We start from the raw sequence: 26945 nt of genomic DNA on the forward strand, positions 1-26945 counted from the left end.
AAGAGCTTCGCCGCACAGTTGAAAGCCGGCTACAACGGCTCTTTTCCGGCCTTCCATGGCTATTGGAATCGCTTCCCCCGACCATGTAGGCCTTTCTCCAGAACGCACCACACCTTCTCTCAGCCACTACTGCCTCGCTGCCCGACCCGCCAGATGTGGTTTTGCCCGGCCTGTCGGAGCCATCTGCGGGGAGGAAACGACGATCACGCCGCCGGCGCGCCACCCCACAGCCTGATGTTGGGACTTCTGAATTGCCGGCTGTGGTGAGTGAGGACTCTTTTCCTGTTTTGGACTGTGGAACTGTTCATTCCAGGGCTGTGTTTTGTGCGGCAGATAGTAATGTGAATAGCTTATCACCTGCTCCGCAGCCACCTTCAGCTCAGCTAGCTGCCCAGGCAGCCACCTTCAGCTCAGGCTCCAGTGTCCCCGCTACCCGTAGCTCAGGCTCCAGTGTCCCCGCTAGCTCCGTCATTCATTCCGTCACCTATCTCACTCATTCATTCTACGCAGGGAGAAAATCCTATTTCAACCCAGGGTGTGTCTCACGGTTTAGCTGCTTTTGGCACAGTTATCCACTCCAGGGCTTCCCCAGAGGCTAGGTCTCGGTCCCCAGCTGATTCTGGATCCCTGAAGGTTAAGCAGCCCCCTGAAAACTGCACCATGTCAGCGCTGTCTGGGCAGAGCCAGTGCTCAGCACAGCGCCTGTTGCTTTCATGTCTGCCAGAGGACTCCATGCCTGCTGGCTTTGTGATAGCCTCGCTGGAGGGTCCGAGGGACCGCTCCGGCCTTCGTTTCCTGTCTCCGCTAGAGGGTCCGAGGCACCACTCCGGCCTTCGTCTCCTGTCGTCGCTGGAGGGTCCAAGGGATCCGTCCAGCCTGCAGTGCCACCACCTGCGGCTGCCACGCCGTCGCCTGCAGCGCCTACTTCCTCGCCTGGGCCAGCCCAGCGTCTCCATCCTCCTCGCCTGGGCCAGCCCCAGCGTCTCCATCCTCCTCACCTGGGCCAGCCCCAGTGTCTCCATCCTCCTCGCCTGGTCCATATTTAACATATGTTTCAAGAGCCCTGCAAAGGAGGTCAAAGCCTCGATTTCCTGCCACACAGACGTCAAACACACAGTCGTTGAAATATGGTGCCGGGTCCACCTCTTCATGGCAGAAACTTAAGGGACCATCAGCTGCCTGGATCACCTCACACTGATCTCTGGCAGGCTGTTCATTGGCACATCTCGGACAGGATGAGCCGCATCCATCACTGCAGGTGTAGTTGCCTGGCACCTTCCAGGCTCTCCCAAACTCATCTGGAGATGCGACTGTTATTCCAGATGGGGTGTAGAAGTCGTCATTTGAATTTCCATTGAAGTTTTGACAAAGTCCGCATGTTTTTCCCCTTTTGATGAGAACAGTAAGATGAAACCGACTCATTCGTTTTACTGTAGCAAGGATTAACAATCTTATGGGACACCCAAAAAGACCATTCTGAGCCAAGAAAAATCCTTTACATTGGAATTATGCCATTAAAGTGTTTTGGTGCACAACTATGAGCTCTTTTACAGGCGTGAGTGTGAGTCATGAAAACACCAGATCAATGGCAGATACCTGTAATTTGGAGGCACAGTGATAGAAATTGTACTCCATCCATCGTCCATGACGCTTAAGCCAAAATCAGTCAATTGTTTGAGATCCAGCACGGTGGCCCGGTGGTTAGCACTGTTGCTGCACAGCAAGAAGGTCCTGAGTTCAATTCCACCATCAGGCTGGGGTCTTTCTGTGTGGAGTTTGCATGTTCTCCCCGTGTTTGCGTGGGTTCTCTCCGGGTACTCCGGCTTCCTCCCACCGTCCAAAGACATGCAGTTTGAGGGGATGGGTTAATTGGATAATCCGAATTGTCACTAGGTGTGAATATGTGAGCGTGAATGGTTGTCTGTCCCTGTGTGTTGGCCCTGCGACAGACTGGCGACCTGTCCAGGGTGTACCCCGCCTCTCGCCCTATGACAGCTGGGATAGGCTCCAGCGCCCCCCGCGACCTTGGAAAGGATAAGCGGAAGCGAATGGATGGATGGATGTTTGAGATCCACTGGAAAAGATAGATACTTGACTTCCATTCAAGAGAATTGGTACATTTTGTGTTATTCCATTTACCCTAGGACATTGGAAGAACAATTTAGGAAAAACAAAAATATTTAATTTTATTCATATGGCCTTTATCCGTGTTCATATGTAAGTACTAAACAAATGTGATAGCAGCACAATGACCAACAGCACATGCAATTATTTACCGAGGATCTCTCACATTTGGCTATTTCTTATTAGTGTCCTATACAAGTACAAGTGATAGCTCATTGTTAAAAATAAACTCAGTGACACTCTCTAGTGAATAAATTACATAATTGCACAACTGTTTCCAGACTACTTTATCTTTAACATTTCTCTACAGCAATTTCGTGTTGTCCATTTTCTAACAATACTTTGCAATTAAGGAGAGGTCTGTCTCATTTGGTAGGTTCATCTGCAACTGCAACTTTAAATTTTGCTTTTGAATAGGGCTGCCACAAATGATTATTTTGATAGTCGACTAGTCACCGATTATTTTTGCGATTAGTTGACTAATCAGATCATGCATCCATTGGACGTACAATGTACAGCTTATTGCACCAGCATGCATCTGCTCTTATATAACTGTCATTAGTTTACAGCTTTAAGTGTTTAAGGTATGTGCTAACTAAAAATAAAGACAAGATGATAGTTTATTAAATTTTAATGAAATTTGCAGATTGCTTCGGTGGACTGTAATAAACTCAGCCGTCTGCTCCTTGCTATCTAAAATATAACATGACACCGGGGTATATTCTCGAGCATTCTGATAATCAGAAGTTGTCTGCTTGACGTTTATTCAGCTGTGTAAAAACTATAACTTTAATGTCAGCCAAACCGATTTACTCAGGAACAAATAAAATACTGAAAAAAGCCAAACAATAACATTTTCAAGTTATCTAAGTGACTTATATGTCATGTTTAACCTGAGTAGCGAAAGACGGCGGTGGGTTTGAAAACGATTTGCCGGGAGTCCGGTGTTCTCACCGGCTCTACTGCGCCTTGAACCCCGGCTAGCTATCGAGCTAGTGGGTAACAGACGTCTCCGAAAATGTTGGAGCGCTTTTGAAAATATGTGGTGTCTTGATAAAATGAGCAGATATTTGAAGTTTACACAGCTACATTCTCACCTGAAAATATGTTAAACGATTATTTTGTGACCCAGAAAGAATAATAAGAGTAATATTAAAACTAACTAGCTGCCGCCATTGTTGGAAACTGAGCAGGGCCGCGCTATGAATTCTGGGACACAGCTTCTTCTTCTTCGGGGTTTAACGGCAGCTGGCATTCTTGTACATGCAGTGCTGCCATCTTCTATTTCAGTCCATTATTACACTCTTAAATCCTACTACTTATTCCTGCGTCTTTTGGGATCTTACAAAGCTTCAAACAACACGTCGACTATTAAATTAGTCGTCGACGATTTTAATAGTCAACGTAATCGTGACTAGTCGACTAATCGTGGCAGCCCTACTTTTGAAGATTTAAAATATGAGTAATTGTTCAGAAACAGTTCCGCTCACCTCTACCATACCCCTGTTGTATCTTGACATGTGCATATGATAGCCCCACACATTCACGAAAACTTCTGCTGTGACTGAAACTGGCAACCCATTCAATGCCTCATTCTTAGCTTCCACAGAAAACTGGTTGAGCTCATCAGTGGCATTACAAAGGGTCACCAGAACATAGCGGCAGGTTCCTTGGAAGTCATAGGCCTTCCGATCAAGGGTGAAATAGTGAGGGTCTCCAGAGGCAGAGCACGTGCCATGGGGGTTGGAATGGCAGCCAAACTCGCCCTCCACCACACGGCAGGACTGCTGGGGGGCCACAGGAGTTGGGAGTACAGTGGACGTTCCCTGTAGTGCTGTTACAGGTACACAAACTCTGACATTCTTCACCATCCCAGAAATGCTCACCACTTTCGCGAAAGCGTCCTTGATGGTAGCATCCACAAGATGTTGGTGGAACACACTGGTTGCCATTGAGGATAAAACCACTGTCACACTGACAACCGTCCTGGCACACAGTATCACAGGTGAAGGGGAAAGAGAGGCTGGGGCAAGCAGAAGGACAAGAGGTTCCACAGAGTTCATAATGGCTGTTTGACAGGCAGGTTAGTGCTGTGGAAAAAGCAAAAATGTTAGTTTTTAAAAAGGTATCTTTAAACATTTAGAAATCATGGCTAAAATTAATTAAAAAACAGTTGAGTTCTTACCACAGCCAGTTACATTTCTCCATTGTCCTAAGGCAACATGCTTTTGTTGACACATTAGTGCATAATCTCGTAGGACATCACACTGAGTTAATGCTGGATCGCTAGAGCCCCTCATGATCTCCACACATACATCCACCTGCTGCCTTGGGTCAACCACAGACCAACAGGGTACAAATGGCCCATCTGGTGAGCTGAGAATGCCACAGTACTGGCTAGAATTGAAATCAATCCTAGAATCATGACCTCTACTTTCCAAGCAGTGAGCAGCCAGAGAGCCATCTCGCCAACTGTCTCCAAAGTCCTGAGAATTGTTGACCAGGACACCGTTGGTTGTGCGGAAGTCGTTGTGTGGATGACCATTGTAGTTACCACAGAGTCCACCCAGTGAACCACTGTAGACACCAGGAGCAGTGACATGGACCAAGTGAGGCCAGACTGTCTGCACAGTTACACCAAAGGAGGTGCGAATGATGACACTGTGCAGGTTGCTGTAGAAAATTTTGATTCCATTGGACCCGGTGCTGAAAGGCAGCCTGATCACCTGACCGTCCACCTAAAAGGCGTTCAAATAGTTAGTCATAATAATTATAATAACACTTTCAAGTAAAGACCATATTGTTAATGACATTTCCATCTGTCATTTCCCAATAAGTCCTGAGCTTGGTATTTATTGTAGAATATAGCTGTTTCAACAGCTTCAATATACACCACTATATTCAACATCTGTTGTATTTACTATACTGTAGTACTATTAAAAATGACATACTATAATGATCATATAGCAGCCTGTGATGTGATGGTCTGTTTAAATGAAGCAGTATATCACTAAAACACATTGATAGTTAATTAAATAACATACTAAATTAAAAAATAAAAGTAAAATGAAATTCTACTAATATTAATTTTGGTACACTATAAAGGAATTCATTCATAAAGGAAAGAAAGCAACTCAAACCTAAGTGAGAGTATTGAAAGGTAGCCTTTCCTATTGAAAACAACAATGAATGTTGCAGGAAATCAAAGAAAATGGCAGACTACCACCAAATATGAACTCTGCAAATATCAGTCTCTTACTAAAACCAGGCAAAGACCCTGTATATCCCTCAAGCTATCGTCCAATATCCCTTATTAATGTAGACCTTAAAATAATCTGCAAAGCTCTCTCAAAGAGATTAGAGAAAATAACCCCCCTCTTAATTCATCCTGACCAAACTGGTTTCATAAAAGGTAGGCACTCATCAACAAATACACGTAGATTACTTAATTTAACAGACTACTCATGCAGTAAAAACATTGAAACCATAATATTGTCTCTTGATGCAGAAAAAGCATTTGACAGAGTTAACTGGAAATTTCTATTTGCAACTTTACACAAATTTGGTTTTGGAACCTCTTTCATAAACTGGTTAAAAATATTATATAATTCCCCAACAGCTTGTGTCAGAACAAATGATCAAACATCCTCCAGCTTCTGTCTCCTGAGGGGCACCAGGCAGGGATGCCCACTCTCCCCTTCACTGTTTGCAATTTTTATTGAGCCACTAGCAGCAGCAATTAGACAGAATTCAGTAATTAAGGGCATAAAATGCAAGAATGTAGAACATAAAATCAGCCTTTATGCAGATGATGTGTTACTTTTTCTCCAAAACTCACAAACCAATATCTCTGGGGTGATTGAATTGATAAATTCTTTTTCAAGAGTCTCAGATTATTCAATCAACTGGTCAAAATCTACAGTTCTTCCGATTAATTGCTTCCTCCATAATTCTTCTCCTACACCACTGCAATCTGGAAATATAAAATATTTAGGTATTAATGTCTCTCCTAAGCTTTCAGAATTAACTAAATTAAACCACATCCCGCTTTTAAAGACAGTAGAAAGCGATCTGGCTAGATGGAAATCTTTACCCATATCACTCATGGGAAGGGTTGCTGCTATAAAAATGATGGTCTTGCCAAAAATAAACTATTTGTTTTCAATGATCCCAAATAAGCCATCACAAGATTGGTTCAGATCTCTAGACTCATGTATTTCTAAATTCCTTTGGAAAGACAAACCCCCACGTATCAGCTTAAAAACATTACAAAGGACCAAGGATAAAGGAGGATTAGATCTGCCTAACTTTAATCACTATTTTTTAGCCAACAGGCTTCAGTTCATCTCTAGATGGTTTAAACACAGCTTCTTAGATGAGCCCTGGCTAGATGTAGAACAGGCACTATGTAATAATCTAGAAATTTCAGACCTACTATTTATCAGCTCAAACATCAAAAGACATGAATGCTTTAAAAGCATCAACATCAGCTCTTCTCTAACAGCATGGTGGGAGTATCTAAAAATGACAGCGTCTTCATTAATCCCATGCAAACGTACACCTATCTGGAATAACCCTGACATATTACAAAACAATAATATGATTAATTTTCCAGAATGGAGTTGTAAAGGAATTAAATACTTAGAACATATATTAGAGGGAACAGAATTTATTCCATTTGACAGACTAGTTACACAATATGGGATCAACAAGAAAAGATTTTTAGAATATCAACAAATTAAATCCATAGTAAAAAAGAGATTTAACCTCAGTCAAGCTGAATTACAAACACCACCAAGTGCGGTACACTTTCTTACTCTTAAATCCCCCAAATTATTATCTAAAATATACAGAACACTTTCTAAAATAGATGAATCAATATCCCTTCCTATTGCAAAGTGGGAAGCAGATTTATCAGTAAGCTTAGACCAAAACTTCTGGTCTCAGGTATGCTTAAAAACCTTTAAATTGATTAAAAATCCCAGTCTGCAATTAATACAATACAAAATACTACATAGAGTGCACTATACAGGTCATCGGATGTTCAAGATGGGCTTTACCAAGCCAAGGGGCGACCGTGGCTCAGGGGGTTGGGAAGGGCACCTGCAACCGGAAGGTCGCCGGTTCGATCCCCGGCCTCTCTGTCCTGGTCGTTGTGTCCTTGGGCAAGACACTTTACCCTACCGCCTACTGGTGTTGGCCAGAGGGGCCGATGGCGCGATATGGCAGACTCGCTTCTGTCAGTCTGCCCCAGGGCAGCTGTGGCTACAACCGTAGCTTGCCTCCACCAGTGTGTGAATGTGAGCGTGAATGAATAATGTCATTGTAAAGCGCTTTGGGTGCCTTGAAAAGCGCTATATAAATCCAATGCATTATTATTATGATTATTTACATCTTCCAACAACTGCTCACACTGTCAAGGCAATACACCAGACAATTACATCCACGCCCTTTGGTTCTGTCCACCAGTGCAGAAGTTTTGGGATATGTGAAGACTTATCATAGTGTCTGAAATGTAACATTCCAGCCTCCCCTTTAGTGTGCTTGCTGAGCAACTTGGATGAGGTCACTGCAGAAATAAACACAGCCCACATTGTTTTTACGGCCCTATGCATTGCCAAGAAAACGGTCCTCCTTAACTGGAAAAATAAAAATAATCTTAATTCTAATCAATATAAAAACCATCTAATAGATCACATTAGTCTTGATACAGCCTCTGCCACCACATTTGGTCAATCCCTTTGGGCTCCTTTGATCGGCTTCATCACCTAGTGGGGGTGGGGGGTCATGGTTTGGTCCTGCCTTCGCTATTGTGGTTGATGTGGAGGTTGGGATGGGCTTAGGGCGCCAGGAGGAGCCCTAGAGACGTTATCCCTGGAGGGCTCAACCCGGGGGTTGTGGTCATAACCTGGTGAGTGGCTCTGGTCGCTCTTAGAGGGTGTTCTCCTCGTGGCTGCGTGCAGCGGGGCTGGGGGATGGTCTGTACTGGCGGACGTAGGTTACTGGCCTGGTAGCCTGGCTGCCCCTGAGTGGATCCGGGGCAGGCGGGGGGGCTTGGGGTTCGGGGGTGCTTCGTCTCCGTGATGGGGCTCTGGCTGGGCCTTGGGGCTTCGGTCCTCGTCGGTGTGTCGCCGAGGTTGTGGGCGGGTGGGTGCACGGGGGCTCAGTCCTGGCGCAGGGGGCCTCTGGTGCATTGGCCTAACTGGGGGACTCTTCAACTGGCAGGGAGGTTTGTTCCATCCTTGCAGAAGTCCACTCTGCAGGTGGGGGACAGACACAGGAGAGGTGGAGAATAAACCTAACCTGGGTGTCTGTTGTCTTGTGTAGTCTGGAGATGATTGAATGTTGGGGTGGGTATAGTTTCCTCTGCGGTGGGGTGGGGTGGGCTTCCCCAGGTCCTGTGGGGCTTAGCGGTGCTGCTGCCATAGGCCCCAGTCTGGATGGGCCTGGGCTCCCTTGCCTTGGTGGGTACTAGAGGACGGGGGTGCCTACTGGGGTCAGCCGGGGAGCTGGCCCTAAGGAGGGCATCTTGCCCCTCCCTTCTTTTCCTCCCCATCCCCGGCTGCCTCCCTCTTCCCGCTCCACCACACTCACCCACACAGGTAGGGCCTTGGGGTGCGGGTGTGTCACCAGGGTGCAGGGGAGGCATTCCCCCCCCCCCCCCGTCCCCTTCTGGCCACCTGTGCCTCAATTTTATTTCACAACTTAGACATCCACATTATTCACACTCTCATAACACACACACACATATATATATATAGGGCCTTGAGGGTGACCACGTTAACGGCGTCCAGAGGACGGTCTGTGTATTCAACCCTACCTCTGGCGCCGGTGCCCACCTCTCAATTTTAAATCCATGTAGACATTGAGGGTTCTCGGGAGGGGCCGTGCTAACACCTGCTGCTCTCTGGCAGCAGCACCATGCCCTCCCTTGTTTTAAATGCACTTTAGAACAACACGCAGCAACACTACACATGAGCGGGAGGAGGGAGGTATGGGGTCTTCACACACCCCCGTTCTCTACTAGCCATCGGGGCGGGGGGCTGGGAGGAGGTGTTGGCTGTCCGATTGGCCTCCCTGCTGCTGCGGAGCCTGGGGCGGTCTGCTTGCCTCCACCCCGGGGGAAAGGGTCACATCTCTTGGGTCTGGGTGCCGTTTCCCCCTCTGGGAGCGAGGGTACCTGGACCCGGGGCATAGAGTATGTTTGGGGAGTATGATTGTGTGTACATGTCTATGTATGTCTATCCCTACGTTGGGTGAGTGCTGAGTGTTTGTATATGTGTGCATGAGGGTGGGAAAGCATGTTTATGTCTGTGTGTGCCTGTTTGTCTGTGTCTATATGTCAGGTCGGGTCTTAGACTCCACCTCCCTGGGTACTCCCAGGCCCTCCAAGTGTGGAGGCCTATCTCCCCTCACCACACTCCCTGCTGGTAACTGATGCCCTCAGGGGTTGGTGCATTGGTGGTTCTTGGTGTCCGGGGCTGGGCGCTCAGGTATGCACCAGCTCACTCCCGGTGGCTACTTGGCAGGGCCTGGTGCCTGTCGCTCGGTCAGGCCTCTTCCGGGGCAAAGGGGGCCCTCGGGCCTCCGGCCTTGGAGCCTGCAACTCGGTTCACTCTGGCACAGCTGGCTGCCGGCAGAGCCGGCGGGCACGCCAGTGCAGCCCCCTCTGGCTTCTGCTCCGTGGCTACTGGGTGACCCCTCGTCTGGGGATCTCCTCAGCCCTTCCCAGGAAGGTGGCACGGATGCCCCTCCGGTGGTACTCCTTGGGCTCTCGCACTCTGGGGCCTCTGGATGTCTGGAGCCTGGATCTCCTCCATGCCTGCTTCATGCCCTGGGGGACGGGGCTATGGGCCTCCACACCCTCTAGCAGACCGTTACATGGGGAAACCTTTTGTATACAAGCGCGTTGATCCACACAGGTGTGCACACGGGTGTTCACTGTTCGTAGCCATAAACTACACCTTTCTTAGCTGCTACTTCAAAGCACATTGTCCGCTGTCTGTCCTGCGTGCTGCACAACAACTTTCAATATTTAGTATTTACTGCTGTTCACACTTAGCTAGATTAACGTGATGGTGTTGTGTTTAGTATGTTGCTTTGTTTTTGTTTGGGTTTTTTTGCTTGTCTTCTCTTCTTTTTCTCTCAACAGGTGATCCAGGAGATTTTTTTTTCTTTCTCTTTGCCCTTTCTCACTGTCCCTTTTCCCTTCTGTTTTTCTTTTCCTTCCTCTCTTTCTTTCTCCCTTTCCTATCCCCCAGTCATGTCTGTCCCATCTGTAACAACTGAAAATAAAATAAATAATAACAACAAAGTTTGATCAAATGGACCAATACGGCAATGCCATGATGATCCATTTGGCAAAATAAATCCATTTGGTATCCTTGTTGGTCTTCAGACAACAATTCTGACGGCTAAAGAACCAAATGGGACAGACAAAAAAAAAAGAAAAGAAAAGAAAACAACAATGTAGAATAATGTCCACATAAGTACAGAGTGATCTCTACTTAATGATTCCCTATTATTAGTAGCTTATCTACTTGTGTCAGCTTTTTGTGTGTTTTTCATTATGACACATTAATCTAAAATGACTGTTCAATTCAATTCAATTCAATTCAATTCAATTCAATTTTATTTATATAGCGCCAAATCACAACAAAAGTCGCCTCAAGGCGCTTTATATTGTACAGTAGATAGCACAATAATAAATACAGAGAAAAACCCAACAATCATATGACCCCCTATGAGCAAGCACTTTGGCGACAGTGGGAAGGAAAAACTCCCTTTTAACAGGAAGAAACCTCCGGCAGAACCAGGCTCAGGGAGGGGCGGCCATCTGCTGCGACCGGTTGGGGTGAAAGAAGGAAAACAGGATGAAAGACATGCTGTGGAAGAGAGACAGAGATTAATAACAGATATGATTCGATGCAGAGAGGTCTATTAGCACATAGTGAGTGAGAAAGGTGACTGGAAGGGAAAAACTCAATGCATCATGGGAATCCCCGGCAGCCTACGTCTATTGCAGCATAACTAAGGGAGGATTCAGGGTCACCTGGTCCAGCCCTAACTATATGCTTTAGCAAAAAGGAAAGTTTTAAGCCTAATCTTGAAAGTAGAGATAGTGTCTGTCTCCCGAATCCAAACTGGAAGTTGGTTCCACAGAAGAGGGGCCTGAAAACTGAAGGCTCTGCCTCCCATTCTACTTTTAAATACTCTAGGAACAACAAGTAGGCCTGCAGTGCAAGAGCGAAGTGCTCTAATAGGGTGATATGGTACTACAAGGTCATTAAGATAAGATGGGGCCTGATTATTTAAGACCTTGTATGTGAGGAGCAGGATTTTGAAATCAATTCTGGATTTAACAGGAAGCCAATGAAGGGAAGCCAAAACAGGAGAAATATGCTCTCTCTTTCTAGTCCCTGTCAGTACTCTTGCTGCAGCATTTTGGATTAGCTGAAGGCTTCTCAGCGAGTTTTTAGGACATCCTGATAATAGTGAATTACAGTAGTCCAGCCTGGAAGTAATAAATGCATGAACTAGTTTTTCAGCATCACTCTGAGACAGGATATTTCTAATTTTAGAGATGTTGCGCAAATGGAAGAAAGCAGTCTTACATATTTGTTTAATATGTGCATTGAAGGACATGTCCTGGTCAAAAATGACTCCAAGGTTTCTCACAGTGTTACTGGAGGCCAAGGTAATGCCATCCAGAGTAAGAATCTGCTTAGATACCATATTTCTAAGATTTTCAGGGCCGAGTACAATAACCTCAGTTTTATCTGAATTAAGAAGCAGAAAGTTAGCGGCCATCCAGGTCTTTATGTCTTTAAGACATTCCTGCAGTTTAACTAATTGGTGTGTGTTACCTGGCTTCATGGATAGATAGAGCTGCGTGTCATCTGCATAGCAGTGAAAATTTATGCTATGTCTTCTAATGATGTTGCCTAGGGGAAGCATGTATAATGTAAATAGAATTGGTCCTAGCACTGAACCCTGTGGAACACCATAATTGACCTTAGTGTCTGAAGAGGACTCTCCATTTACATGTACAAACTGGAGTCTATTAGATAGATATGATACAAACCACTGCAGTGCAGTACCTGTAATACCTACAGCATGTTCTAATCGCTCTAATAGGATATTATGGTCAACAGTATCGAACGCAGCACTGAGGTCTAGCAGGACAAGCACAGAGATGAGTCCACTGTCAGAGGCCATAAGAAGATCATTTGTAACCTTCACTAAAGCTGTTTCTGTGCTGTGATGAGCTCTGAAACCTGACTGAAACTCTTCAAATAAGCCATTCCTCTGCAGATGATCAGTTAGCTGTTTGACAACTACTCTTTCAAGGATTTTTGATATGAAAGGAAGGTTGGAGATTGGCCTATAATTAGCTAAGACAGCTGGGTCTAGAGATGGCTTTTTAAGTAAAGGTTTAACTACAGCCAGCTTGAAGGCCTGTGGTACATAGCCGATTATTAGAGATAGGTTGATCATATTTAAGATCGAAGAATTAATTAATGGCAGGACTTCTTTGAGCAGTTTTGTAGGAATGGGGTCTAAAAGACACGTTGATGGTTTGGAGGAATTAATTATTGAAGTTAACTCAGAAAGATCAATTGGAGAAAAAGAGTCTAACTTAACATCGATGGTACTAAGAGTAGATGTAGATAATATTACATCTGTGGGATGATTATTGGTAATTTTTTCTCTAATGATAAAAATTTTATTTGTGAAGAAGTTCATGAAGTCATTACTAGTTAACGTTAAAGGGATGGTTGGCTCAGTAGAGCTCTGACTTTTTGTCAGCCTGGCTACAGTGCTGAAGAGAAACCTGGGGTTGTTCTTATTTTCTTCAATCAGTGACGAATAGTAAGATGTTCTGGCTTTGCGGAGGGCTTTCTTATAAAGCAGCAAACTATTTCTCCAGGCTAAATGATGATCCTCTAAATTTGTGACACGCCATTTCCTCTCCAGCTTACGAGTTATCTGCTTTAGGCTACGTGTTTGAGAATTATACCACGGAGTCAGGGACTTTGGATTTGAGGCCTTAGTTTTCACAGGAGCTACAGTATCCATAGTCGTACGTAGTGAGGAGGTAAAATTATTAACAAGATAATCGACCTCTGTTGGAGTAGCGTTCAGATAGCTGCTCTGCTCTATGTTGGTACAGGGCATTGAAGATGATAACAGTGGGTGGATTATATTCTTAAACTTAGTTACAGCACTTTCAGAAAGACATCTACTTTGATAAAGTCTACTCTCCACTGCTGTGTAATCAATTATTGTAAATGTAAATGTTATCAGGAAATGATCAGACAGCAGAGGGTTTTCAGGAAACACTGTTAAATATTCAGTTTCTATGCCATACGTTAAAACAAGATCTAGAGTGTGATTAAAGTGGTGGGTGGGTTCTTTTACATTTTGAGAGAAGCCAATTGAGTCTAGTAACAGATTAAATGCGATGTTGAGGCTGTCATTTTTAGCATCTACATGGATGTTAAAATCACCCACAATAATTATTTTATCTGAGCTGAGCACTAAATCAGATAAAAAGTCTGAGAAATCAGAGAGAAACTCTGTGTAAGGCCCAGGTGGACGATAGATGATAACAAGTAAGACTGGTTTCTGAGTTTTACAGCTGGGGTGGACGAGGCTAAGCATCAGGCTTTCAAATGAATTAAAAGTCTGTCTTGGTCTTTCGTTAATTAATAGGCTGGTGTGAAAAATTGCTGCCACACCGCCCCCTCGGCCTGTGCTTCGGGATTTCTGGTAGTTAGAATGACTCGGGGGTGTTGATTCATTTAAACTAACATACTCATCCTGCTGCAACCAGGTTTCTGTAAGGCAGAGTAAATCGATTTGTTGATCAATTATTAAGTCATGTACTAACAGAGACTTGGAGGAGAGAGACCTAATATTTAATAATCCACATTTCACTGTTTTACTCTTTGGTTCAGATGTGGATACTGTATTGTTCTTTCTTTGTGATTTTTTATGTTTAAGTTGTTTATTGCTGGTTTTTAGTTTGTTTTTTGTCTTTTTGGGAGCTGACACAGTCTCAATGGAGATGGGTTTTTGGGGGGGTAGCAGGAGGAGAGAAGCTGCAGAGAGGCGTGTAAGACTGCAACTCTGCTTCCTGGTCCCAACTCTGGATAGTCATATTTTGGGGGGTTTAATGAATTTGTCCATATTTCTAGAAATGAGAGCTGCTCCATCCAAAGTGGGATGGATGCCGTCTCTCCTAACAAGACCAGGTTTCCTCCAGAAGGTTTGCCAATTATCTATGAAGCCCACATCGTTTCTGGGACACCACTCAGACAGCCAGCAATTTAAGGAGAACATGCGGCTAAACATGTCACTCCTGGTCTGATTGGGGAGGGGACCAGAGAAAACTACAGAGTCCGACATTGTTTTTGCAAAGTTACACACCGATTCAATATTGATTTTAGTGACCTCCGATTGGCGTAACCGGGTGTCATTACTGCCGACGTGAATTATGATCTTACTGTATTTACGTTTACCCTTAGCCAGCAGTTTTAAGTTCAATTGTATTTCTGTCATTTACCTGAACTTTGCCATTTATTTCCATCTCAACGGAGACCTGTGTCCCCTCTGCCTCAAACTTTAGCACATTGGAAAAGTCTTGCTGGCCTCTTGGCACTTTTTCTGCTGTCACCATGAAGTTTGGGTGACTGGATAGTCCCATAACTGTTGCAAGTTTCAATCGACAAGTTCCAGGATATTGGTATGTCAGTCCATCAAATGTCTGATATGACCCTGGGCCTCTGATCCAGCATGTTTCATAGCTATTTGGTCTGCATCCTCTTTCTCCATTCTCCAGCCTACCTACATGATTCAAATGGCCCACAACCATGAAACTGGCAAGACATGGAGCCAAAACTGCAGCTACAACGTCTCCCACAGTTTTCGTCTAGTATTACAATTTGTCCAGAGCGGTAGTAATGGCCCTCAAAGCTGCAGCCACACTCAGCATGAGGGACGCAGACCCCACCACTGAGGATGCAGCCTGAATCACAGATGCAGCTTTCCTGTGCAGGCAGAGGACAGTTGTGGGTGGAGTTGGGATTAACACAGGTAGGTGGACATCCTGTGCCTTCAGACTCAAAGTGGCTGTTGGCTGGACATGGGATTTCTAGAGAGCAGAGAAAAAAAATTGATCTCAACATTCGTGGCAATTTAATAAAATAATATTTTGAAATCATTTAAATAATTGGTTAACATACCACAAAAGTCGGGTCTCCTCCAGCTTTGCAGCTGAATACCATTTTGTTGACACTGACTTGCGTACACGGTTAAGGCTTGACAGAGAATGGGTTGGTACCCTCCTCCTACACACAGATCATAAACACAATGATCCACAAAGGACTGTGGAGGAAGTTGTTGATGGCAAGCAGCAAAAGGTCCAGAACTGCTGCTGAGGATACCACAGTGGTCAGTGTTGCTGTACAATGCTTGCTGTTGTGCAGTGCAGCCAGCACAGGCCAGACCTCCACACTGTGCTTCACAGCCGGGGTCATCATCCCCAGATGCTCTCCAGCTGTCAACAAAAACCACATCAGAGCTCACAAGCTGGCCCTGGCGTGTGCGAAAGTCATCTTGAGGTTGATTGTTGAAGTTTCCACAAAGGCCGCATGTTGCATTCTGGTAAGTGTAGGGCACACTGATCTGGACGTAATGATTCGTGTCATAAGACACCATTAAGCCAAAGTCAGTGCTGACAAACACAGAAAAAACTGACTCATAAACTTGTACAGTGCTATTTCTAAGGGAGAATGGAGTGGATGCAAAGTTCCCATTAACCTGCAAAAACACCAGCATACATAAACAGTAAAACATACATGTCACAAACAGATATTACCCTAAGTACAAACTTGATTCTTATTCCATACCTTCGCCTCACCACGACGTCCTTTGACAAGCTCAATTGTGTCATTGTAGACATGCACTTTCACCAGTCGTGTCCAAGAAACTTGAGTACCGCCTCTGTGCTCATTCTTGCCCTCTACTCTGTAGTACGGCAGTCCACTGTTACATTGCTCAGAGAGAACATAAGTGTAGGTACCCTGAAAGTGGAACACTCGGTTATCAAAGGTGTAGTAATGAGGATCGCCACTTATGGTGCAGGTGCGTCTCTGCACTGTTTGGCAAGAAAACTGGAAGGAAGTTTGCTGGCAGATCTGTGAAAAGGAGCACGGCTCGTTGCGGCACTGCAGGCCTGTTGAGGTACACGTGCACTTCTGGGCACAGGTCCTGTCACTCCAGAAGGAATCACCAAACTGCAGAGGTTCACCTTTGAAAAAACAGAAAATTTAAATGCTTTTACTTCAACTTGGAAACATTATTACTATTTAAATAGCTTTTGGACTAATTTTCTGTTATTATTTTCACAGAGTGGAGACCAAAAATGAAGGGATGGAGAGGGTGGATTGCTGTTCAGTATATAACAATACTCTTTTCATGAAGATATCATAGAATTTTATAAGTACATTCCTGCAACTGGCTATTGTGTTCAGGCCTTACCATTGAAAGTATAGCCTCTTGATCCATGGTCTGTCCTGAAGGCCCAGCGTCCAGGCACATTTACATTGCTGCTGAGATGGAAATTTGAGAACTCTCCTGTTGCGTTGTCTGAGAATGACCCAGGGATGGAAAAATGGTGAGTAGAATGGACTGTGTCATATCCAGCCAGAAAATGACAAGTCACACTGTTAAAAATAATTTCATGGTTATATTGTATTTGTACATTTATATGCATACATTTCACCGGAAGTAAGAAAGTAAGTAAGGGCCACAAAAATACATTTTCAGTATATTAGAAAATATTTAAAATGGTACCAACCTGTATAGAGTGTTGTGTTGGCTATTTCCCCATAGTTCATCAGCACAAATGAGTACTGACCTCCAGATATCAAGACTGCCTGGACTGTTGTTTGCTGTAAAAAGGTAACTTCTTGTTTTTAAAGGGAACCCCGGCTATTAAGACATGTTTGCGCTAAAATATGCACTGTGCTTTCAATAACACATATATGGTATTAAAATACGCCAAATGTTTTCCTTTTAAGCACATTTTATATAAAACCGATTTACCAGTAGGCCGCCATTGTTATTTACTTCTCAATGCACTCTGGGTAGTGATGTCATACGGTTGCACCGCATCCATTTCGCAGTTAGCAGCGCACTGGAAATGACTTCTGTTCAACCATTCCAGTTTGAACCAGAGCAACCCAAGAGAGAGAGAATGAAAATAGTCAACGAGCACTTAGTTTAGATGAAGATGAAAACAATCCATCACACGAGGACGCGAGAGTGAGGGAAAACTACTGGTGTCTATGCGTCTACTGCTTGCCAATGGCAACGGCGACTGAAAAGGTTTGTTGTAAATCACCAAAACTTTTTGAAACCGTATGTCTTAATCCAGATGTTCTTTGGGCAGCCCTTGTTAGCCTCCATGACCGGTATCCGGTCTTTAAGTGATAACGTGATGAATCCTGCTTCCGGGCCCAAAGTATTCTCATTTAATAAGACTGTTGTGTTTTTTAACATGTTTTAATGCTTTGTATCTTGTTCGATTTAATCTCAACAAGCCCCTAAAAACAGTCAGTGATCACTGTCGGCTTCTTACGGTTTTTATTACCGCTAATCATTTTAAAGCTCAGTTTTTAAACCCTTAAGATGTAACTACAGCCCAGCCCATGCAGCATGCTGCAAAAACTCAAAACCAAAATCAATACAATACTGCAGTATGTTAATGACTAACCTTGTATTGTGGATGGATTATCTCGGTGGTTCTCCTGACGGATGTCTGGTTCATTTACAGCATCCTGCCATGCGATTGCATTTGACCCTAACGTGGGGACCCTCACATTAACTTTTATCGAGTGGAAAAAGTCCTCCGTTCTTTAGCGTTTGTCCTCCAGCTTTACTGTTTATGTTATGCTAAAATAGCTTGTCGCGCTAGCGATCATGTAGTGTAATGGTGGATAACAGGTGTTATTCTAAGAAGGGAAACCCTCCAAAAAAAACGGACGGAGCAGTGGAGCAGCCAAGGGAATAGAATGATATAAAAACTGTATCACTAAAATATAATTTATTATACAAAAACAGTTAAAAATATAAAAGCAATTAAAACAACCCTGGCCAGGGAGAACACAGAATAACAATCAATAAAACATAAACATTAAAAGTCCAGTGGCATCCGCCATGGCATAAAAGTCACTAAAAGTCCAAATCCAGCCAATCGGAGCGGGCAAGCTGGCCTCCAGCTATCCCAGCAGCAGAACAGCTCCCTCCGCCTCTCCGCTCGCTGGCGTCGTATGCCCTCGCCACATACTTGCCGCCAACCTGCACCAGCCCGTCCCCTGCGTCTCTGAGCACTCTCTAAATCACCACCGGCTGTCACCTCTCAGGTGTGTCAAATTAATAAAACAGGAAAGGGGGGAGTCTCTTCAGGACAAATTAACAGATATAACAAATAAAAACACTACACACTGAAACACAGCAAGACATGCAAAGCAAACAACTTCAAAACAAAATCTGTCCTTCCCTGAATGACATCGCACATCATTATATACCAGCTAGCCAAACTTCAGTAACCCTACAAACGTCACTGCTGTTTACTTTCCTGCCGTCATTTATGTTGGAAGTTATAGCAGAGCTGTACGTTTTAATTTGTTTAATAAATCTCTCAGTCAGAACATGGTATATTATATTTAGATGGAAGCTAGCGAGCTAACTCCCTGCTAACTTCTAACTCAGTTAAATGTCATAAATTCCGTTTTCATGGATGCCTGGATGTTACACTTAATTAACAATTAAACTTAATTGTTACACTTGGCAGAGCAGGCACACTGATAATTTTATTACAAAATGAACAAATTTACACAGTTTTTCAACTCTAAGTAATGCTGCAGTGATCATTTGACTTTTGCAGCGGAGTTTGGGCCCAGACATGGCTAATAACGTCAGACTCAAAGACCGGATAGTGCAGGTGTACCAAGTCGTAACCAGGTCACTAATAAGCAGTGTTGGGCAAGTTACTTTCAAATAGTAATTCAATTATAGTTACTAGTTACTTCTTCAAAAAAGTAACTGAGTTAGTAACTGAGTTACAATATTCTAAAAGTAATTAATTACTTGGAAAAGTAACTATTGCGTTACTTAAAAAAAAAAAACAAAGAACGTTTAACCCTCTGGCGTCCAGGGTATAATTGGCCATTTTTTTACTACTCTTGATTTTCTCTCCACATTTTACCTTTAAAAACTATTTGCTTTGCCTTGTTTGGTATCATTCTTTTTAGCGCAACCTCACGTGCCTGAATTTACAGTTATGTTCTCATTTTGTCATACTGTATAACCAGAATTGATCTAAAATCAGACAAAAAACATAAAATCAGAGTAGAAAAAGTTATATTTTTACTGTAACAACCATAAACATGTTTAATGAATCATATTTTATAACTTCAAATGCAAATATTAATTGTCAATTTTAAAATCCTATGCACAAGTTTTGCAAACAACAAAGTTATTTGCATCCATTTACCTTTTACCCTTTTTTTAAATAACCATTTCAAACTATTTACAGAACAATCAGCTGTTCTTCAATAAGATGCCACAAATTATTTGTGCCACTCCAAAAAAATCATTTCTATCCACTATAAAGGAGAACATCACAGCCTGATACCTGCAGGTCTGACAGCAGCAGGTGTATCACTGCTGTTTCTACCTGGAGACAGCAGTCGCCTCATTGTTCTGACACACAACACAAAACTATCCACAACACTACACACTAACTACACAAGACAACACATTAACTACACACTCCAAACATGCTAAACGTCACAAATCTCACATCTCAAAACTCGCTCTCTCTTTCTCTCTCTCTCTTTTCCTGCTCTCTCTCCCTCTCTCTTTCTCTCTCCCTCTTTCTCTCTCTCCCTCTCTCTTTCTCTCTCCGTCACTCCTAAAACTTCCCCTGTTTTGTTTTGTTTTTTTGCTCATAAGCAGAGAGTGCTTGCTAGCGCTAACGTGGCGAAACTATTGAGGAAAAAACACCGCGTATATATCGTTTATCATGACTCTGGTTTTACGTGGCCTATCGACACAATTTATAAACTAGCACCTTGTTGCTTTGTCTTTAAGTGGTCATGTGATCGGCTTACCACGACTACTTTATTCTTCCTCAGTCAAACAGCAGCACTCATGCGATTGTTTTGCCTCCTTAGCTCCAGGTGTTGTGCTAGACAGTGATCGTGATTACCGTCTGTGCGGGAGCGCGCGTAGCTGCTTAAAGCTGTAGCGCCCAGATTACTTACAGCTACTTCCTGCAGCTGATATAAGATGCGGTGAACTGAACACAGCTTCAACTGTTTGTTGAAAAATAGTAACGGACCGCGTTACCTTGTTAGTAACTGTAACGGCGTTGTAACGATAGGAATAGTAATTAGTTAGATTACTCGTTACTGAAAAAAGTAACGCCGTTAGTAACGCCGTTACTTGTAACGCCGTTATTCCCATCACTGCTAATAAGCAAGTTAATTAATACGGTTGCTACACTACAGGGAGTGCAGAATTATTAGACAAATGAGTATTTTGTCCACATCATCCTCTTCATGCATGTTGTCTTACTCCAAGCTGTATAGGCTCGAAAGCCTACTACCAATTAAGCATATTAGGTGATGTGCATCTCTGTAATGAGAAGGGGTGTGGTCTAATGACATCAACACCCTATATCAGGTGTGCATAATTATTAGGCAACTTCCTTTCCTTTGGCAAAATGGGTCAAAAGAAGGACTTGACAGGCTCAGAAAAGTCAAAAATAGTGAGATATCTTGCAGAGGGATGCAGCAGTCTTAAAATTGCAAAGCTTCTGAAACGTGATCATCGAACAATCAAGCGTTTCATTCAAAATAGTCAACAGGGTCGCAAGAAGCGTGTGGAAAAACCAAGGCGCAAAATAACTGCCCATGAACTGAGAAAAGTCAAGCGTGCAGCTGCCAAGATGCCACTTGCCACCAGTTTGGCCATATTTCAGAGCTGCAACATCACTGGAGTGCCCAAAAGCACAAGGTGTGCAATACTCTTTTCTTACATGGCCAAGGTAAGAAAGGCTAAAAGACGACCACCACTGAACAAGACACACAAGCTGAAACGTCAAGACTGGGCCAAGAAATATCTCAAGACTGATTTTTCTAAGGTTTTATGGACTGATGAAATGAGAGTGAGTCTTGATGGGCCAGATGGATGGGCCCGTGGCTGGATTGGTAAAGGGCAGAGAGCTCCAGTCCGACTCAGACACCAGCAAGGTGGAGGTGGAGTACTGGTTTGGGCTGGTATCATCAAAGATGAGCTTGTGGGGCCTTTTCGGGTTGAGGATGGAGTCAAGCTCAACTCCCAGTCCTACTGCCAGTTTCTGGAAGACACCTTCTTCAAACAGTGGTACAGGAAGAAGTCTGCATCCTTCAAGAAAAACATGATTTTCATGCAGGACAATGCTCCATCACACGCGTCCAAGTACTCCACAGCGTGGCTGGCAAGAAAGGGTATAAAAGAAGAAAAACTAATGACATGGCCTCCTTGTTCACCTGATCTGAACCCCATTGAGAACCTGTGGTCCATCATCAAATGTGAGATTTACAAGGAGGGAAAACAGTACACCTCTCTGAACAGTGTCTGGGAGGCTGTGGTTGCTGCTGCACGCAATGTTTTTTTTTTGTTTTTTTTTTTGTTTTTTTTAACCTGTCCCGTTTGGTTCTTTTGCCATCAGAATTATTGTCTAGAGGCGAAGAAAGATGCCCAACGGATTTACTTTACCAAATGGACCATCCCAGCCTTGCCGTAATGGTCCATTTGATTCACCTTTTATTGTTTATTTTATTTTCACTTGCTGAATACGGGACAGACTTGACTGGTGGAAAGAAAGGGGAGAAAGAAAGAGGGAAAGAAAAACAGCTGAGAAGAGGGACGGGGGAGAAGGGCAAAAACCAAAAACCAACAGAATAAGCAGACAAAAAATACATATATCGATCACCTGGATCACCTGTTGAGAAAGAAAAAAAGAAAGCAAGCAGAAGAAAACGAGAGTAATAAACAACATCACAATGATATATGGGAATATGACAGTAAATACTAAATATTAAACATTATTGTGCAGCACGTGAGATCGACAGCGCACAGTGTGCTTTGAGGTAGGAGCCAAAAAGGGTGTAGTTTGTGTGTGTGATCACCCGTGTGTGCACCTGTGAGCATGAACGCGCTTGTTTTTAAAAGGTTCCTTCATGTAATGATCTGCTAGAGGGTGTGGGGGGCCACTGCCCCGTCCTCCAGGGCATGAAGCAGGTATGGAGGAGATCAAAACTCCAGACATCCAGAGGCCCCCAGAACACAAGAGACCAAGGAAGACCAACAGAGGGGCAGCCGCGCCACTATCCCAGAAAGAGCTGAGGAGAGTCCCAGATGAGGGGTCACTCAGCAGCCGCGGAGCAGAAGCCGGGGGGGGTTGCAGTGACGTGCCCGTGAGCTCCGCCGGCAGCCAGCTGTGCCTGAGTGACCGAGCCCCGGGCCGAGAGGCCGAGGGCACCCCATCCCCGAAGTGGCCCGAGCGAGCCCCAGGCTCCAGGCCCCGATAAGCAGCCGCCAAGGAGTGAGCCGGTGGGTACCTGGGCGCCCACCCCCGGACACAAAGAACCACCAACGCACCGATGTCTGAGGGCGTCTGCCACCGGCAGGGGAAGTGGTGGGGGGAGATGGGCCTCCAAACCTTGGAGGGCCTGAGATGTCCCCAGAGAGGTGGCGTCTGATACCCAACCTGACATATAGACACAGACAAACAGGCACACACAGATACAAACATCTATTCCCACCCTCATGCTCTCATATACAATTACTCAACACTCACCCAACGTGGAGACGGACATAAAGAGACGCTGTACACACAATCACACTCCCCAAGCGTACTCTACGCCCCGGGTCTAGGTACCCTTGCCCCTGGAGGGGGAAACTGCGCCCAGACCCAGGTGATGTTACCCTTTTCCCTGCAGTGGGGAGAAGCAGACTGCCCCGACTCCGCAGCAGCAGGGAGGCCCCACATTCCAGACCCCAGTCGGACGGCCAACTCCTCCTCCTAGCCCCCCCCGCTCCAGCAGGCCGCAGAGAACGGGGGTGTAGGAAGACTCCAAACCTCCCTCCACCCGCTCATATGTAGTGTTGATGTATGTGTGTTCTAAGGTGCATTTAAAACCCAGGAGGGCATGGAGCTACCTGCCAGAGCAGCAGGTAAGCGTATAGCCCCTCCTGCTAGCCCTCAATGTCTCAATGCTGCACGCAATGTTGATGGTGAACAGATCAAAACACTGACAGGATCCATGGATGGCAGGCTTTTGAGTGTCCTTGCAAAGAAAGGTGGCTATATTGGTCGCTGATTTGTTTTTGTTTTGTTTTTGAATGTCAGAAATGTATATTTGTGAATGTGGAGATGTTATATTGGTTTCACTGGTAAAAATAAATAATTGAAATGGGTATATATTTGTTTTTTGTTAAGTTGCCTAATAATTATGCACAGTAATAGTCACCTGCACACACAGATATCCCCCTAAAATAGCTAAAACTAAAAACAAACTAAAAACTACTTCCAAAAACATTCAGCTTTGATATTAATGAGTTTTTTGGGTTCATTGAGAACATGGTTGTTGTTCAATAATAAAATTATTCCTCAAAAATACAACTTGCCTAATAATTCTGCACTCCCTGTATAAAAAAACAAAACAGGTTAGCTGAATGAAAGCACCTATACTGCCGACAACCAATACATGTCATCGTCCCAGAATGCATTGTGTGCGAAAATACATGGCCGCTCCCGAAGCTCCAAAATAGTTTTAAACAACAAAGATTTAATGAAAAAAAAGTTGTAATTATTCTCAAGTATGTTTTTATGTAGTGGAGATCATTTGTAACATATTTAGAGTAACTTGTCATAATAGTCGGGGTTCCCTTTAAATTATAGGTACCATACATATATAATTAATATTGATTGTCTTTTAGAAAGAGTTCACTTACTGTTCCAGTCAGTGGATAATAGGCAAGCTGATACCAAGTCGCAACAAAGACCCAGTTTGCATTAAAATTCAGTCCTGGAAAGTATTGGTTAATGTCTTGTGTAGCTTTCCATGCACTGGAATCAGTTGGGGTACATAGCTATACCATGGTGCGTCAAAGGTCAGGTGTCCATTGTGATTTACCTGAAAAAAAAGGAAATGATAAGATAAGATAAGATAAGATAACCTTTATTAGTCCCACATGTGGGAAATTTGTTTTGTCACAGCAGGAAGTGGACAGTGCAAAAGTTATGAAGCAAAAATTAGAATAAAATAAAATAAGAATAAATACAGTACACAACTGTACAGAATAGAATAAAATAAAATACTATATACAGTAGAATAAAATAGAATAAAATATACAATAAGATAAAAATAGAATACAAATGCTATATACAACTGAGTAAAAAATACAACGATACCAGGAAGATTATTGCACTTAGTGTTATTGCACATGTGTGTGTTTGATCAGTTAAAGTCTTTGTTGTGGAGTCTGACAGCAGTGGGGAGGAAAGACCTGCGAAATCTCTCCGTCCCACACCGTGGGTGCCGCAGTCTCCCACTGAAGGAGCTGCTCAGTGTTGTCACAGTCTCATGCATGGGGTGGGAGATGTTGTCCAACAGGGATGACAGCTTAGCGGCCATTCTCCTGTCACTCACCACCTCCACTGGGTCCACTGGTAAAAACATTCTTGCAAACAAAGATAAGCAGATATCAACTGCAGGCAGATATAGACTTCGGTCGCTGGTGATAATCACGTTTTACTAGTGCTGTCAATAGATTAAAACTAATTAATCTCAAAATTTTCTGTAATTAATTGCGATTAATCGCAATTACTTGATCAATAGCCTGGTTGCAATTACATTTTTATAACTTTATATTTAAGGTTGTAACTGACATTTATGCAATATAATGAAGTAAATGCAGAATAAACACAAAGAATGTATGCTTAAATTCAAAGAGAATTTGAATAGTTTTCTTCAATCTTTTAGCACAGGTTCTCTCCTGTAAAATACAACTTTTTTAGAAACCTATATACTAATAGGTAAGTATACACTAATATATAATATAGATTAGTATATAATATATATTACTGATGTAAAACAGTTAAAATGTTTAATCAGATTCATCACAGGGTTAATTTGGATTAATTTTGATCAATTTTGATTAATCACAATTAAATATCATTTATTTTTATTATATATTAATCGCATTTCATTTTACATGAGAAACAGACTTGAGAAAAAAGGGAAAATATACGCACTTAACACGTTTATTGAACATCTTGAACATTCATGTTAACAAAAAACTCTATAAACATTTATCCACTCTCTGTCACTCTAGGGGAGGCACTTCAAGTCCTTGAAACGAGGAACCAAAGCTATGTAAAGAGTGTGCTCTCAACTATATTAATAGGTCTGCAGTTTGTTGCAATCCGTTTGGCAATTGTGTCAGTCAGTATTTCCAAGGTAGACTTACTGAGCCCCCGATGCTCCGTGAGTGGTTTGTTGCAAGCTGGGTGACGCGTTAGCCAAAGTCCTAGCAGCATCCCCATCTAACGTATGCTTCACGTCAATGTGATATTTAAGCTGGAAGTGCTTCGGTAAAAAGAAAATTCCTTCTTGCACAATGTGCATAATACTTTATGTTGGTCGACTGTTCCGTCTTGTTATTTTTTTAATATTCAAATTTCCCATCGAGAGGGCCAGTGTGCGTTTATCATCTTTCATATTTAGTTGATTGGTTCAACTGCCCGCCACTACCAGATCAACTGCTGATTTGCGCATGTGCGCAAATCTGCTTGGACAAACTCCCCGAAATGCGTTTACAGAAACATTTCAGGGATTTTCAGTCATTCTGCACTCCAGATGCATTAATTTGCGTTTTAAAAAATGTAATTGCGTTGACTGTGATGGCGGATTAATTTGCGTTAACGCGTTAATTTTGACACCACTACTTTTTATATAACCCATCTAGTTCTACTATTAAACCCAGAAGTACAGAATAAATATACAGAAAGAGTGAAGCATGTTCATAAAATTTCACCCACTGAAAGACTGCAGACCAGCAAAATGCTTTTAGGTGACTAAAAAAATTGATGTACATTGATGATTAAGTCTAGTTAGCTATTGCAAAGCTAATGTTGGCTTTGTGCTGCCGTAGTTATGCTAGCTATACACTAGCAGTCAAAAGTTTGGACACACCTCATTTAATGGTTTTTCTTTATTTTCATGACTGTTTACATTTAAGGTTTATCAAAAAACTATGAATGAACATATATGGAGTTAAGTAGTAAACAAAAATGTGAAATAACTCAAAACATGTTTTATATTTTACATTCTTTAAAATACCCACCCTTTGCTTTGATTAATGCTTTCACACCCTTGGCATTCTCTCGATGAGCTTCATGATGTAGTCACCTGAAATGGCTTTCCAACAGCCTTGGAGTTCCCAGAGATGCATCCCAGAGATCCATCTCATACCATCTCAGTTGGGTTCAGGTCAAGTGACTGTGACTGTCAAGTGACTTACAAAGCCTGGAGGTGTGTTTGGGGTCACTGTCCTGTTGAAAAATAAATGATGGTCCAACTAAACACAAACCAGATGGGATGGTGAGTTGCTGCTGTGGTAGCCATGCTGGTTCAGTGGTCCTTCAATTCTGAATAAATCCCCAACAGTGTCACCAGCAAAGCACCCCCACACCATCA

The 26945-nt window shown here is 43.4% G+C and overlaps 1 pseudogene; it reads right to left on the bottom strand.

Moving 5' to 3' along the window:
• Positions 1 to 542: 542 nt before the first annotated feature.
• LOC100692419 (alpha-tectorin-like) lies at positions 543 to 24926 on the bottom strand (annotated as a pseudogene).
• Between the last annotated feature and the right edge of the window lie 2019 nt (positions 24927 to 26945).

The sequence above is a fragment of the Oreochromis niloticus genome, linkage group LG8, assembly GCF_001858045.2.
Source record: "Oreochromis niloticus isolate F11D_XX linkage group LG8, O_niloticus_UMD_NMBU, whole genome shotgun sequence".
Classification (NCBI taxonomy): Eukaryota; Metazoa; Chordata; class Actinopteri; order Cichliformes; family Cichlidae; genus Oreochromis; species Oreochromis niloticus.